General features: G+C 29.8%; 1 protein-coding gene and 1 long non-coding RNA gene across 4 annotated transcripts in view; one reads left to right on the forward strand and one right to left on the reverse strand.

Annotated features, from left to right (window-relative positions):
• LOC130671671 (acetylcholine receptor subunit alpha-like 1) overlaps positions 1–13,765 on the forward strand; it is an 88,521-nt gene that overhangs the window by 35,864 nt on the left and 38,892 nt on the right. The gene's annotated exons all lie outside the window — the stretch shown is intronic.
• On the reverse strand, positions 12,646–13,662 carry LOC130671684 (uncharacterized). 2 transcript variants are annotated; one of them, XR_008990555.1, is made up of 4 exons: positions 13,484–13,662; positions 13,291–13,376; positions 12,965–13,108; positions 12,646–12,842 (listed from the first exon to the last, which is right to left on the reverse strand). It is a non-coding gene; the product is annotated as an uncharacterized LOC130671684 (long non-coding RNA). The 2 variants fall into 2 exon arrangements; XR_008990554.1 differs by having other exon boundaries at positions 12,646–13,108.

Genomic DNA, 13,765 nt, shown 5'->3' on the forward strand with positions numbered 1-13,765 from the left:
CGTCTCATGATTTTATTTACGAGCCCAAGTGTCTGTTGGTAATACAAATCTAGTAAATTATGTATAAGTATGCGATTCTCTAGACACTCACTCGCAAAGCTCTCTCGCTGCCTTCGAGTATGACTAGACCTAATAAAATCGATATTCGTCGGAAACTTTGTGCTAAGAAAATTTCAAACTTTCCAAGTGGGATTGCCATTGCCGAGCACTAAAAGTAAAGGAAAAAAAAATATAAAATACTTTTTTTATAAATTTACTTTCAATCAGAAAATACTTTTAAACTAAAATTTATTATGATAATTTTAATAACACACTGAATAATTAAAATTATTCGATAATTTATTAAATTTTTACGTAAAACAAACTTACACTCAATTATTTTCTATAACGATCTATTGTATAAAGTAATCAAAAAATTTAATGCAATGTAGAACATTTTTTTACTGCGTGAGCATAATGTAGATTCGCTTACTCAATTTACATTATAAAAAAAAAAAATTATAGTAATAATATCAAGCAAACTCGTTCCCATTGAAATATTAATTTTTTTACGGAAATTGTTTTGTCACCTTGAAACTGTAATATACAATATGAAATTATTTTGTTTTAACATTGTTTCGCTTTAGTTAAAACCGTTGATAGTTAATTAAAACTTTAATTGAATTAAAAAATTTTATTTCGTAAAATTAATTTTTTTCGGTTGAAACTGAAATTCATCAGATTGCAATGAAATTCACTTTGTATGCGTACAGATAATTTTATTAAAAATAAAAATCCATGTTAAACAGAAATTTATTTTTTTAACTATACCTTTTTTCGTTATGAAAATAAAATATCGTGAATATTTTTTTTTTTTTTATACTAAATTTAAAAAAAGAAAAGTTAATTGGATGTATTTTGATTTATGCTAAATTACTTAGAAATAAAAAATAATAATAAAAATTTAGCATGTAAAGACAATGGAAGAGTGTCTTTTGTCGCGATCCTCATGACAAATAGTGAGATAGCAAACCAAAGAATACGTCAGAGGAAGTGAAAAGCATGTGAAAGAATACAGAGGCATTATTTCTCAAGAGACCTGAGAAAAACTAGTAGTGGAGCCAAGATTACGCCAGTCCAGAAGCTAAAAAAAAATAATAATAATAATAATAACAATAATAAAACCAAGAAAATAACCGGAAATGAAAAGAAAGCACGCAAAGTACTCTTGGATAAACGTAAATAGAATGTAAAAAATAATACCAATTTTTTTTACCGTGACGTTGAATTTCTTGCTAATAGATACATTATTATTATTATTATTATAGTTGTTATCATAATGGTTTATGATTATTTTTTTATATATTTAGTCCGGAACGTAGTAATTTATTTGAGAATATTTATTCAATTGTGAAGAGAAGAATTGTCGATAAAGCTTTAAAAAAAAATATGAAAATTATTTTTTATATCTTTGGTACGTCCTACTGTCTAGCGATCTGAGGAAAATACTCTCGAGTCATAATAAATCTTTTTAACGACAACAATGAGAGAGAATAAGTCATTTTTTTATATCGCAAACGAGCCCTGTAATCTGCAATTTTTCACAACTGTTTTATCGATCATTAAATTCAGCGCAAACACATTTTGTGTTACTCTATATTTTTATCGCTAAATGCATTATTATTTTACTACATCCAAACACTTAAATGCAACTTGTCGCTCTTTTAATATATTTTATACGCTATTCACTAAAATTAATCGACCAAAAAATTTAAACATACTATCATCCATTTTTAAAACGCTCTATTTTAGCAAACAAAATTATACATGAATAATAATAAAAAAGAAAAAAAATCCATTTCAAAATTTGAATCTCTAAAATATTATTTCTAACTAGACAATTTTTTAAATAATAATTTTATGTGAGTTCTGTTTTTTAATTTGATTATTCACTGAGCTTTTGATCTAATAACTAGAAAAATTTAAGGCATGATTCAAAAATCGGAAAGTTTATTCTTAAGCATCGAAATTTTAAGTAAAAAAAAAAAAATTAAAGAACTATCCACTGCAGTCTATCAGTAATAATTTTGATCAACACATCACTTAAATTTCGTAGCCTAACCTGCCACAAATATGCCACTATAGTCGGACCTTCAAATGTGCAATTTTGTGTTATGAGCTGCTTGGTAATGTAGGATCAATTGATACATCAGAAGTTATTGTTTGAGTCTACCTATCGAATTTCTTTTCTCTTAAGGACATTATACCAGCTCTTGCGGTTTCTTCTCTTTGACACTATCATGACTATCCTTGTTTAAATACTTGAAAAAATTCCATTTTAAAAGCTATGAATAAATAAATGGACGAACGAAAAAAAACGAAAACAAAAAATATTAAAATAAGAAGAAATGTCGTTACAACTGTATACTTTTATGTTCACAAACTGTGAACGAGAAAGTTTCGTTGCGTGGTGTTGTCATCATCCAGCTGGAAACCATTCAACTGAGAAACAGGAAGAGACGACTCGGTCTCGACTCAAACCCACCACCATTGCACTAGTGCAGCCATCAAGACCAACCTATGGAACGTAAAGTGAGCTTGTGATTGCACTACCCGATACATATATATCACCATCTTTCTCTTACTTTATACGTATACCTACACAAATAATATATATTTTACTCCGCTTTGTCCATTGTCCTTTTGTAAATAAATAAATTCCATTTAAACACAAACTCACCATTTTATTTTTCAATATCTTCTTTTTTTGGCTTGTATACATTCTACTGTTTAATTTCTAATCAGATAAATGTTTGTACAGAACGTATATATTTACTTAGTTTTTCCTCTTTATATTATTTGATGGCATTTGATAGATCATAAGGACATTAAAAATAAAAATGTAGTTAACTTTTATTCATTGCCGAATTAAATCATAAATAAAAGTTTGTGAATACTTATCTCAAACCCGCTGTCTCTCTTAAACAATAAAGCTGATGCTGCTAGACAGGCGCTACTCTTAGTGTTTCTGGATTGTATTTAAAGACTGTGGTATAATTACCCGCCTTTATTTAAAAATAACTTGAAACACCTTGTATTCTATTAAAACGGTGAACGAACGGACTTACCATCAGGAAGAGTATTGAGAATATATAAAAGATTGAACTCTTTATAAACCTTGACAACTTTTGAAACCAGCTTAGAGCTCAATTATATTGAATAATTAAATAAGATATTAAAAAAAATGTTGGAAAATCCAAAAGTGCACACCTCAATCACTCATTTTATTTTTAATCATTACTTTTATTATATAATATAAATGTATTTTTTTTTTATTATGAACTTTTATCTACTTACAAATTATCAATTTGATTTTTTATTTCTTATTTTCAGTTTAATATTTTTTTAATAACATTTTTTTTAAATATTCCGCCTTTTGTCTTAGATGTCACTTTTTTTTTTTCAAACATATTAATACGTTAGTGCTGCCACTAGTAGTTGATAGAGAGAAACAATGAAAAAAAAAATAACAACAGTAAAAATAGCAGCTAAATTTTTCACGAATAATCACTTTTACGTCGTTAATTAATTACAATTAAACTAAAAGGATTCATATAGTAATTTTCATAAGGGTTCTTGTGATAAAAAATACAAAGACAACAAAATAAAAGTTAGGCCGATTAATGGTGTCTATCGGGAGTTATCGTGCTTACGAAGATTCATACGTAACAATTGACAGCGCTAGTTTCTTGGATTAAAATAATTAATTTAAAATTAATGAATTAACAAATCGACTCAACGTTGAGTTTAAATTATTCCTTAATAAATTATATGCATGCGAGTACACAATTTAATAATTTTTTGTGCTATGAAAAGGGTGTAGAAATGTTTTTGTATGAGAAAAATTGTCAACGAGGAAGAACCGACAGTAAAGCTTTCGCGCTTGAGGTGTGCAATACATTTATCTTCCTGACATTATTTTTAAAATATTTACTAATTTTGCTGATGGAATATCATAGTGAATTTATGTTTCATCAATTATGAAATTGGCAATTCGTTAATTGTTCTATTCTGGTCAGTCAATAAATAACAAGTTGGTTGAAATAAAAAAGAATAAAAATTGGGTTTATCTAATCGGAAATGATATTGTCTATTGTACGGAAGTTAGAAACGAGTAAGTTTGAATGTTTACGTTCACAGAATCACGATGGCATTTAAATATATAGATTGACAAACTAACATAGTTGTAGATTTATGTAGAGAGAATAAAAGGAAAATTGTATGAGGTGTGGTGCAGGAATACATATAAATTTATATATATATATAATGTGGGTGTTGTGTGAAACTCTATTGAAACAACAAGGCGCCTCTGCTTGCGTAAGTAGAATTGCATATACAGTTTGCACCACATACGCACTGAAACCGCTCAATAACCCACATTATCAACATTATGTTTGTTGATTTTACAGCTCTGTGGAGCTCTCTGCCCACACCCACACAACTAACGAAATATTATTAATGTTATTTTATTGCAACATTTTACAAATATTTATTTATGTATATTATTTATCTTACTACATCAAACGATTTATCTTCTTTCGTTTTAATAAACGTCCACTTGACGAAATTTAATAACAATAAAAATAAATATATATATTAATATTTTTTTTTCTATTTCAATATTTAAATAAAAATGTGAATGTAATAAAAAATAGATTAAAAATTTTTCTCTATTGGCTTTCAATTTTTTTTTTAATCTTCATTCAAATTAAATGAATTTTTTTTTTTATTTACTCTATTCGTAACTCGTGAGAGATGAAAAATATTTTTTTATTCTTTTAAAACATTTTTGTATTTATAAATAGATTATTTGGCGAATAAATGTAAAATTGTGCTGATAAAAATTTTGAAATATGGAATGAATGTAATTGCAGATAATATTATTTGATAAAATTATTCACAGGCAATTGATCAGAAAGTTAAGGTATCACAGCTTATATTTGAAAACGTATAATTCCAGATAGTGTGAGGTAAAAAAAAATTTCAACTGAAATAAAATATTATTTGCACGTTTTAGAAATGTTTATAGCGACATTAAATTTTTTAAATCTTTTTATGTTCACGATATTACCGGTTTCGCAGAAACTATTGCAGATATAAATGCGCCCGCGTAATGTAGGGTAAGAAGAATAAAAAGGCGGGTGAGCGCTCGTTGTGAAGCACGTGAGAACAAATCGAAAATTTAAATTGAGAGAGGGTTTATTGAGGAATAAAAATGAAATTGATCCGAGGTTTGAGAGAGAAAATCTGAATCTAGCTACGAAAATAGAATGTGATTGGGTATGCAGTAGTTTTAGACTACTAGTAATACTATATTTATATATATTGAGAGAGAAAGAAATAGTAGTTGTAGTAATAGCTGTAGTAGTTGTATGAATTGGATCCGTCACTTATGTATATATACATACATTAAAGTGTACTCAGCGTACTGATGATATTTAGATAGTCCAGTTTTCAAGTCTACTGAAAACGTAGACTCTGGTGGGTTCAATTATTGGATGTTACCTTGCCTAAGGCCAACTCAATCACTAAACTAATCTCCTACCAAGTTTTAATAGTTATTTTAGAAAGTAATTGATTTTTGTTAGTTTCCTGCTATAAAAATTTAATATTTTTAAAATAAATAGAGTTATTAATTTCGAGAGCCCAGAAAAATATCAAAATTATGTTTTTATTCAGGAAGTTTGGGATTAGTCTACGGGGTCAAACATTTTGTGATTTTTAAATAAATTCTTTTTTGTTATTTGAAAAGGTTTGATTGGAAAAAAAAAAGTTATTTCAATTGATTCTCTTAAAATTTTATTTCTACTATTTAAATAGAGTAACCTTGTTAAAATAATTAACTTATTTTTTAAAAATTGCCATATGTTTGAATGATTTTTTTTTTTTACAACGTAATCTAAAGTCCGTTGATTTGAAGGCTGACGCAATTAAAACTTTTCTACTTTGTATAACGCTTTATTCGGCTGCGTTCAATTATATTTCGATAAATTTTTATTTTCCGTTTCACAATTTATCTGTTTTAATTACCACTCTCAGTTTCATAAACAATTGAAATTTTTAATAATAGAACTCAATCCGTAGCTCAAGTGAAATTATTTAACTCAACTAATCGTATTTAATTGAATGAATGAAAGCTTAAATAAAAAAAAAAAAAGATTATTAATGACGTTATCGTCGTAGTATTATCATTGAAAACATTAAACCCGCAGCAAACATGCATGCCGGGTAGGGTATTAGAGCAGAGTACGAAAGCATAGGTGCGATGGTAAGCATCTTCGTGTCGGATTAATGGAAACGATCGTTTGTATTCCGGTAACGGCTGAACGTTATTTTTCCAGGATAAATACTCTATTACTTTATGCCTCTACATACATATATCTGTATCTATATTTATATTTATTTTTATATTTTTATTTACCTACACTACTTATAGTGATTTCTAGTATGGTGAAACACGCGTACTACAAATTATCATTATCGGGAAATCTGACATTGTGAGTTATCATTATTACTTTTTCACTAAATTAGAAAAGATTAATATAATAACCAGGAAAGAAATATCTTTCACATATTTTCTCCATCTACTATTTTATTTATAACATCATTTATCATAATGTTAACACATTTCTTCGTTCAATCATATGTTATATTGATGTTTTTTTTTTATTTTTTTTTTTAAAGCTACAAGTTGTTGGTATTTGCAAACTATAATTTTTTGGAAGCTCTGGAATAAAATAAAATGGATATTGTAGAAAAAAAAATCTGAAAAATGTTTGACGCTGCTGAGATCCGATGAAAACTCAATTTTTGAAAATCAGACCGAAACCAATAACTTGCCTTTTTTCGAAAATTTTCAATTTTCATAGCAGGAAGTTAAAAAAAAAAAAAAAAAATTATCGATTTCCGCAACTTGGTGAAAATTCATAAATTTTTGTGTAGGCTATTTTTCCCCTGGGACTGTCTTATCTGATCCTCCCCTAGCATATTTGTGTCTATTATATATTTTTAACGAGAGGGTTGGAAGAAAATAGAAGGAGGCAATCCAGATCCTCAGTATAGTTGGGCTTACAAAATGAAAAGAGTGACAGAGAATAAGAATAGAGTTAAGGTGAGCTTGGAGGAGGTATAGAGCTGCCCGAGTCTCAGTATAATGTAGGCGTGGAAGTAATGTTATGGAAATTGGATGTCGGAGCAAAACAGAGGGAGGTCATAATGGAGGTAGATTACTCGCAAGTTTTTTTCCTCAACAAACACACTCGCCAAATTAAATGCTTTATACCATTAGAGAATAATATTTCTCTTGAACCCATGCACTCACCACTCTTTTCACCCCTTTGCTTCCGTTTTGTTCAAATGCTTTTTCCCTAGAGCATAAATATTTTTTTACCGCTTAAAGTTTAAAAATATTTCATTTATTTTTTAACATAAACCTCTTAAAATGTCATGGGAAATTTGAGTTTTTAAAAAGCGCGGATTTGTGGAGATGTTGATAATGAGAAAAACTTGGGTTGAGGAGGCTACTGGATTGCTGGATAAACACGAGCTCCGCGGGATAAGAGTCACGAGATAACGTCGGGAGAGAGGAGACCAAGTGAAATGAAGGAAAAAAAAAATAAAGCTTCAAAGAGAGACGTTCCACTGCGTTGAAAAAAGTTTAAGCGGATGCAGAGACTAGGGGACGGAAAGAGTCCAAGAGAGAGGGAGTCTATATAGAAGGCGCGTCTCTTCTCTTTGACACTTGAAGCGTAAAATCTGTGCCGCAGGGGTTCCCGAGCTTCATCTCAAGCTTACACGCGGACAATGGCCGAGAGACACTCATCTCAGGTGCACATGAGACTAAATGCTTATAGTTGTATGCACACATCTTTACACAAGTTATGTAGGTACACATGTTGTAATAAATAAATAACTCGTGTAGAATGTACATTACTCATAAAAATACTTGTATTCTGAATTTACATAACTTTCGGTTATGGCAGCGCATTAAGTATAACATTCAATTGTCTGTAATTTTCAAGTTTTATTTTTCTTCTATTACTTATTATTACACAATTTTACTTTTTAATTTTATAATTTGTAGAGGAGAAAGTGTAAATTGATAATAACCCGCATTATTATTCAATTTTCGTCTGAAAAAACTCGACATTATGTAAAATACTCCATAATAGTATCATACTTTTTCGGCATAAAAAAATATCAACAAAAAATCTTAATAAATTTTCTGTTAAACTCCAGCAAAAAACAAATAAAAAATAATTTGTCTCTATTACAATTAAATCTCAATATAACCTCTCTGAGTTGAAATATTTTCTACATACTCCTAAATCTCGGCAATGAAATATTTAACACCCCTGTTCTCATTTCATACATCGACATTAATTTTTCACTGCCGTTTTTTTTACTGCCGATAGCCAACGTTTTAGTCAGCGAATTGTTTTTCGAATACATCACGCACCCTAATAAAAGTAAGTGTTCATAATACGCAGGTATAGCTATAAAATAAAAGTGCTGTAGAGCGCGTCGACGCATACGCTCGTAATATTTCATATAATACACACTAGCCGTTCATCATTTAACGGCCCGTCAATTTAGCAATATCACTCATCGTAATTTTGATATTTCAAATTTTTAAAATAATTTTCCATGCATTAACAACAAATGGAAATTATCTCGTAAAAACCTTTTATTGATTATTTTTTTTTATACTATTCAAATGAAAAAAATAATCCCAGAGTCATAGTGTTCTACATATATATAGATAGATGTTAATAAGTTAGTCGTAAATGTATACAAGTGAAATGTATTTGAACAGTAAGTTGATCTAACTACAATCGTAACAACAATCGTCATTGAATCCACAGAAAGCAAATTATTTTGGTGAATTCTGAGCTACTGTAGGTAGCAAGTCGCAATGATGACGTACTCGTGTCCTGTTTACCGCAAATTCGATATCTCTATCTTGTTCCTTTACTTGCTTGCTCAACTTCACTGAATATGTGTGTATGTATATGTATATATGTATATATGAGGAGGAAATTCATGGATGTGTGCGATTGAATCACTCGGACGGACAACTTTGATGGGGAGCTTAACGATGTGCCGCGAGGGATCGCCAGTTGGTGTCTACGTGGAAACTATACGAGATACAATTCCATTGGGCCAGTGAAGAGGACAAAGTGGTAAAGCCGCTAACTTGAGTTCGACCCCTTCTTCAAGTTGCCTCTGACTGTGTGATTATACTAGTTTTGCCTTTTGTACGAACACAACCCGCAGATTTTGTATGCTCTAAAAAGAACAAGACAAAAAATAAATTAATTAATCAATGAATTAATGAAAGAGAGAAGAATTGAAAAAATATCTCATTAAGGATCTATCGCTTTGCAGAATGCGGTTTAGATAAAGTTGACGATTATACTGTGAAAATAAAATATTATGTGTACACTCTGAGTTTGAGGTCTGTTTACTTGAGACTTAATGGAGATCGTGGTGCGGAATAATTTAATTATTCCACTATTTTTAAGTGGAATATATTTAGTTGAGAATCGGAAATTATTTTTGGATACTCTGGAAAGATAAATCGATGCGAGATATTTGTTGGTGATCGCACAGAAAAACTTGTTGATTTAATATTTTTTGCATTTGTTGAGAAATGTTGACAGCGATTTTCCTACAGATTGGTTAGATAAAAGTATTTTTTCCAGGGATTTCATTCATCAAAGTACAAAAGCTTATTGCAAAAAAAATATTATACATATTAAATATTTTTGGGACTTATGATACAAATACTTATACAGACTTTAAAAATATCTATAAATAACCATTTATGATTTAAATATTTTTAAACCGAGGTTGAATGATTTAAGAGATACTTTAAGTGATCTTCGTACCAAGTACGTAACTTATTAAAACGAAGCTTTTAGAGATTGTTCAGAGGATGCGGAGGAATTACCTAAGGCTAAGTGCATATATAATAAATTTAAATACTTATATGTATAGTAAATTAAATGAATGGTATTAGTTTAAGTGCACGCAGTGTAATTATAGGCCAGATAAAATATAAGGTGTAGCTTCAAACATCAAGTTTAATGTTTCATGTTTCATCATTCAAGTAAAGTGTAGCTTTTATATATATATATATATAGGTTTGAGTTGAGTCTTGTATCGCACTTAGTCACTTGTACGCGCGTTGTGCCAAGAGCTAGCGCACATTGGTTAATTGTCAGTGGGAACGGAAGTGCTGTTCTACGACCACGTTTTCGGGGTGCATTGCGTTGTGTTGCTGCAGTTGGGAAACGACCATCGTAATGTCTGCTTTCATCCCTTTATCTCTATATCCCTTTTGCTCGTTCTCTTTACATGAAAATACACATTCGCTTATACACTTACACACACTCACACATATTCTATACACATAACTATTCGCCAACTCACCCCTTTACGAGTGGACAGAATTCTGATATATGTTATATTTAGAATGGCCGCGTCCACGTCGGCGCAATTAAACTACCAACGTTAAACCCAAAATTAATTCAATGATGCTAGTACGTCAACTATGAAAATTATTTAGGTCGAGACCTACGCAACGGTTTATCGAGGATTATTACAGATACTATTAACTATTTTATGCACTTACATTTGTTTATATTATTTTATTTTATTTCCTCATACATATGCGTATTTACTTTATACATTTTATTTAATTATAACTGTTCTCATTTTAAATTATACTTTTCAATTAGCTTTAGTTTTTAAATTATTTACCATTTTCCAGAACAAAAACAATTTTATACAAAAGTTGTTTAGAAAAATGTATGTAGAGGACTGAAAACTATTTGAATTAATTAAAAAAAAAAAATGTAATTTTATCACAGAAAACTTTAAACAAAACATTATTATCTCTGTAATATAACGATACTCGATGAAAGCACTTTTCGATGTCACCAAACTTCCATTATCTCTCAAAGCGGAAAAGGAGCATAAAAAAATAGCAAACAAAATAAATAGTGAGTAAAAAAAAAAAAACTATTGATGTTACGACGAGAGGCAGACTAAGAATGTTACGGATTATATCCAGTAAAGAACAAGTGGAAGAGATACACGAGAAGAAAACGTACTGTTTCATGTGTTTTTTTTCTCCTTCTTCTTCTTCTTGTTCTTTTTTTGAAGCTTTGAGCTAACCTTGTTCTTTGGTAACTTATGACTAACAAAGTTTGCCAGCATTCCTTAACCAGGTCCTTTTCTTATTTCTTCTTTCACTCTTTATTATGTCTTATCTCTTTATCTTCATGGACGATGGTCACTCCTGATTCTTGTCTCATCTTAGACGATTCGTATTTCCCAGAGGATCTTAACGTAGTTCATCCACGCCCAAGCCAGATGGCGCCCTGCAATATGTACTTTGCTCCTTCTCAAATGCTGTCACTTGTAAATATTATACATACAAACTTGTTGTAAATTTATACGCCTAAAAATAAAAATGTGTGTGCGTGTTTTTGGATGTAGATATAGTGTTAAAAGACATGACCGTTTAAGTTGCGGTGGTAACCGATGACAATAGATAAAACGTGAACGTGCTCTTGCTTCGATATTTACCCTCTCTTTATCTCTTGAAAAGTTTGATCTTCAAGAGACCTTACAAAACGTTTATGTAAAGTCTCTTTTGTCTTGCTGGAGACAAGAAAATATACAAATATGGATATTCAATATATTACATAACACATGAAAAAAATTGACACCATTCAAAAGAGAACGAATTTTTTTTTTATCTAAAAAAATATTTGATTAAGTTATTCATATCTGGGTTAAGATTTTTGTGTAAAACGAGTGAGTTGAAGGAAAAAAAAATTTTGCAACGAAATAAGACTCAACAGCACCCTCGAGAGCACAAAAAGTACCGGTCGTTTTATTTTAGAATTTTTAGTGTTATTTCCCCGCGAGAAATGCGCACGACATTGTTCATGCTTGTTTGAAGTAATATAACCTAGAACTAGAGTATTAAAAAAAGTCCATAAACAACAACAGTGAAAAGAAAAAAAATTAAACAAATAATGGAATGAGGTTAAAAAATAACGAATAAGCAGATTTTAAAAAATCGTAGAGTTATCAGGAAAAACCTCGGTCGTAATCGTTATAACAGGCACTGTAGTAGTCATTGTCGTCGTTTGTCAGTTGTCATTAAAAATTCTAGCAGACTGGATACTTGTCGATAACAGGAGAAACGTGTTGCAGATATACTGGGGTTAAAAAAACGCTATGCCGAATATCTGACGCTACGGGTGCCAAGTGCTCTTAGATATAAATCGTTTTATATGTTTCATTATTTTTATGTGTACCTACATACATTCCGACACAACTGTAATATTGCCTGGTTAACTTTTACCGATAAAATTCTCAACGCTTCAGGTAGTTAAAATTATTTTCCGTGTACTTTTAACACAAAAAAAAAATTTTTTTAAATTAATATCGTTTGTGATACATTTTTTTTATGATAAAAATATTTTTAGCGATAGTTTAAAAGTATTAACAGCCACGATATTAAATAAAACTCTTTTTTTTTTAACATTCGATTTTTTTTTTATTTATACTCAAGTTTATTACACGCGTTCGTTATTTAACGATATATCCATTTTTAATTTCATTTACCTTAATAAAATAAAAAAAAAACATTTTACACTTTATCCTGAAATTTTCAGTCGACGAACTAGAAAATTCGATAAGTACATATATGTATGTTGAATTTGAAAAAAATCAACTGCAATGGTTGGTCTGAAGTATGATTGAATTTTTATACAAACTAAATCCTGTAATAGATATTTAATTAAATATTTTAGATTAAAATAGAGTATCGGTTGATTGGACGAGGATCGGCGTTAGTTTAACTGGAGATTGATGAGTGATATATTTTGTAAAAGCCCAACATCACCTCAATTACACGTGGAACAAGCAACCGACCTACGTCCTTCTTCTCTCTTCAACCCTCTTCTCTCAGTTGTCCATATCTACTACACCAACACCAGATGAGTTACCATGTTGCAGAAGCTATCGCAAACTTTGAAATTGTTCCATTCTGTAAATTGCATTACGCGTCACGATCAGCTATTCCATAGATTGAAATTCACTCTCCCATATATAATAATAGAGTATACATGTAATACATAGATATATCGATATATGCAATACGTATGTATACATATATGGAGAATGTCGAGACACAATTTACAAAATATTCGATATCGTCGAATAACTCACCTTTGGATCTATTACTAAAATTCAGTTGTCTATAATTGACTGCAGACTCTATTACTCTATCACTCGGTTAATTGCACAGTTGGTATCTAGCGATATAAAATATTATTTATTTTGGGTAAGAAGAATTATTAATCGTGTAAAAAATTTATTCGTTATGAATAACGATGTAGGATTATTTAAGCCATTATTTAACTGTTATAACGATGTGTCAAAAAATATCTTAGATAAGGTAAAGGTATCGCTTGACGGTTATAATTTATCGTTTTCAACCTGATTCAACTAACGACTCGTTCCTCTGGCGTCAAAATTTATTTATGATGTTCTATAACATTGACAGATGATGGGTATTTATCAGTATCCATCAGTTTATATTGCGAAATGCTGAAACATTCAATTTTTTATTTAAATATTCACTCCAGCTTTAAGGATATTTTTAATAAATTTATATTGATTGATATATTGATCAAAATAATAT

Source organism: Microplitis mediator, chromosome 7 (genome assembly GCF_029852145.1).
Source record: "Microplitis mediator isolate UGA2020A chromosome 7, iyMicMedi2.1, whole genome shotgun sequence".
Lineage (NCBI taxonomy): Eukaryota > Metazoa > Arthropoda > Insecta > Hymenoptera > Braconidae > Microplitis > Microplitis mediator.